The sequence below is a fragment of the Humulus lupulus genome, chromosome 8 (assembly GCF_963169125.1).
Source record: "Humulus lupulus chromosome 8, drHumLupu1.1, whole genome shotgun sequence".
NCBI classification, from domain to species: Eukaryota; Viridiplantae; Streptophyta; class Magnoliopsida; order Rosales; family Cannabaceae; genus Humulus; species Humulus lupulus.
In genome coordinates, this window is record NC_084800.1 from 99,120,250 (window position 1) to 99,123,831 (window position 3,582).

Below are 3,582 nucleotides of genomic sequence, written 5' to 3' on the forward strand. Positions count from 1 at the left end.
ACATCCTTTCTTGGTTGTATTGGAGAGTTTATAGTTTGGCTTATGGCTAAAGCTTCTACTTTTCTCGCTAATTTGTCTAAGGATGTTTTAAAGTCTAATTCCTCTTTTACTTCATACCTTCCTCCTCTTTTTTTTGAATTAGTTGACCTAGAACTAGGATCAAAATAATTCAATTGTTGTGAATTGACAGATAAATCTTCAAGGGCGTCCCAAGCCTCTTGTCCTTGAAATTTTAAAAATTTCCAGTATGCATAGATTGAATCATTTGATGATTAGAGGGAGTCAAACCATCATAAAAATAGTTTGCAAGTCTCCATTTTTCAAAACCATGATGATGAAATTTTAATAATAAATCTTTAAATCTTTCCCAACATTCATAAAACTCTTCATTATCTTTTTGAAAAAAATCGGAGATTTCTCTCCTTAGACTATCAGTTTTAGACATAGGAAAAAATTTCATCAAGAATTTATTATAAAGTTGGTCCCATGTAGTTATAGACCCCATGGGAAGGGAATTTAACCAAGATTTTAATTGTTCTTTTAATGAAAAAGGGAGCAATCTTAGTTTGACCGACTTATCAGAATTTTTTTGAAATTTAAATGTTGAGCAAATTTCTAAGAAATATTTGACATGCATGTAAGGATCCTCTCTATCTAACCCATAAAAAGATGGCAACAATTGAATGATTGATGGTTTAAGCTCGAAATGGGTAGCAGAAGTGGTTGGAAGAACAATACATGAAGGAGCATTAGATGAAATAGGTGCAAAATATTCAAGCAAAGTTTCTTCAGGCACAACATTTTCATCAACAAGATTAGCAAATAGTTCCATGATGCTCAAATTTTTACTAACACTTTCAATTTCAAACAAAGATAAACGTCTTTTTACTAATCGATTTTTAGAGTTATGTTCCCAATGATGCATACAATTTTCACAAACAAGGCAAAAAAGATAATCTCAAACAAGCAATTTTCTAATGTGGAAGATCAGTTAAAAACCGCAACCACAGAGCATACTTAGAATTTTTTAGAGATTTCACAACAATATAATTTTTATGGTTTACTTGTCCCCAGTCCTATTTGATTCCACTTACTCGCGCACTACTAACAACTCCCCGAGGTTAATTAGTAGAGGCGGATTGTGAATTTTGTTCAAATTTCCTTTAAGCAAAAATTGCTTATGGTGAAAGGACAAGATTTAGGTTTCTCTTTTTCTTTTTCAAATGTTTTTTTTTCACAACTACACAATATTATGATAAAATATAAATAAAAATAAGACAAAATTAAATAAGACTAAAATTTAGGCAAGAGTAGTGAGGCATAGCATGCCATCAACCATAACAAAATTAAGGTAAAAATTAGGAGGCACAAGTGCCATCAACTAAAACATAAGATAAAAGTCTAGGAGGCAAAATTGCCATCAACTAGTAACTTGCAAAAATAAAATAAAATAAAAACTACAACAAGATAAATAAAGAAAATTACAACAAATGTTAGGAGGCATAAGTGCCGTCAACTAACAAAGAAATACAAGGAATAAAAATTACAACAAAATTATAACAAAATTTGGAGGCACAAGTGCCATCGACTATAAAAATTCAAAAGATAGAAAGGAGGTATAAGTGTCGTCAACTAAAAAACAATAAATATAAATATATAAGTAAGTTTTTTTTTATGGGTGGTAGAACCGTCCCAAATTTTCATTTTATTTATTTTTAGTTGTTATAGTTTTAAATATATATTTTTTATATTTTGTATATAATATTTTTTTAAACGCAAAAATTTAAATAACTTGTAGAAGAATTCACTAACCTTGAGATAAATTTCGTTTCTTTTCTCTTGCAACTCCCCAACAACGGCGCCAAAAACTTAATGGACCCAAAACGGGTATGTGTTTAAAAATTTGTACTCGCAAGCGCACAAATCGTATATGGAATATAGTGTTCGTGTAAGCATGAGATCGAACCCAAAGGAGTTGTATAAAATAAAAAAGAAAACTATTTTAAACCAAAATAAATAAATTCTAACCTAGCTCCAAAGATTGATGAGATTTAATGTCATGAATATAAAATAAAAGATTTAAAATAAAGATATTTAAGAGAATGAAAATAACTCAATAATGATTTTAAAATAAGTGGTAAAAGGAAATATTATTAAGATACTAGAATCCACAAAATGTAAGTTTAATAATATTTATTAGTATATTGATTCCCAAGTTTGAGTGATAGTTAAAATAAATCAAACTATCATCATTTTCCAAATAGATTTATAATTTTAAACACAAATTACTTCTAAAAAGATAGGATTTTTCTTCACTTTTCAAAAAAGTATAATTTCAAAGTATTTAATGTGAATCAACCTAATGAAACAAAAAAAAATCAAATAACATTATTTATAAGGCAAAATATAATATTTTTGTTCTAAGCATGGATGTGTACAATTTAATGACACATCTTACACAAAGAATATTATGTTTTTGCAAAATGAAGAACAAAGTACAATATTATCTAACAATCCAAAATATGAGATAGTAAAGATGATAGACATATATGAAGAAGAAAAATCCATAAACTTTGTTGCATTACAAGGGAAATCAACATACAACATAAATATTATCTAGTTACAAGTTGCTTCATCATGATCTTAATAATCTTATGAAAAAATTAGAAGCACATAACTAGAATAGAAATTACAAAATAAATGAAATACATACTTGAAAATGCTCTTGAAAAACCCAAAATGGAAGAGAGAATGGTAGAAAGAAGATGGTAACAAAAAATTAAGCACCCTAAAATGGTCTTGAAATTTCATATTTATAGCCAAAATGAGAGCATTAAAATAATCAACTTAAATTAATTAAATTGATTAAATTAATTAAATAAAGTAAATATGGTATGTAGAGGTATATTATAGGCTGTAATGATGATGTTGTGGTGAAATATGTAGGAAAATTGGGTAAAAATGTGGCATTTTAGACAAAGGGGACAAAGGTACAAAAGTGAGCTTTTGTTGGGCTCAAGGGGAAACGGCAGCTGGGAATAGGCAGATGTGGTGGGCCTGATGCTTGGTTTGGCTGGAAGTGGCTGGGTCCACTTGGACCGAAACGGAGGGCAGGGCCGAATGGGTTTGCTGCAGGTGTGTGTGGACTGTTGGGTGGCTTTGGCTGAAGGAATTGGAGTAGGCCCGAGCTGTTGGAGGCATGGGTCGTGGGTTGGACAGACGGTCCCAGGAGCAGCAGCAGGTGGCGGCCCAGATGGCTGGGGGAGAGCTGAGCTTTATCCGTGGGCCTGGAGCATGGGCTTCAGCTTGGGCCTAGGCAAAAGAGGTAGGCCCGTGATGGATGGAAATGGCTGATGGAGGCAGCTGAAGGTGCTTTTGAAAAATGCCACATTCTCCATATTTTTTCATCATTAATTCTTGTATTTCCTCTGTTTTCCAAAGTCCCAAAATGCAACATTATTTTATTCAAAATAAATATAAAATAAATCATAATAAAATGTTTTCAACTTTAAAATAAATCAATTTAATTCTTTGAAAATATTAATTATAACTTAATTTATATTTAACATTTAAGTTCAATAA

The 3,582-nt window shown here is 30.7% G+C and overlaps 1 non-coding gene across 1 annotated transcript; it reads left to right on the forward strand.

Annotated features, from left to right (window-relative positions):
* The first annotated feature begins 323 nt into the window (after nucleotides 1-323).
* Nucleotides 324-430, forward strand: LOC133798945 (small nucleolar RNA R71). Its single transcript, XR_009876161.1, has one exon. It is a non-coding gene; the product is annotated as a small nucleolar RNA R71 (small nucleolar RNA).
* Nucleotides 431-3,582: the final 3,152 nt, after the last annotated feature.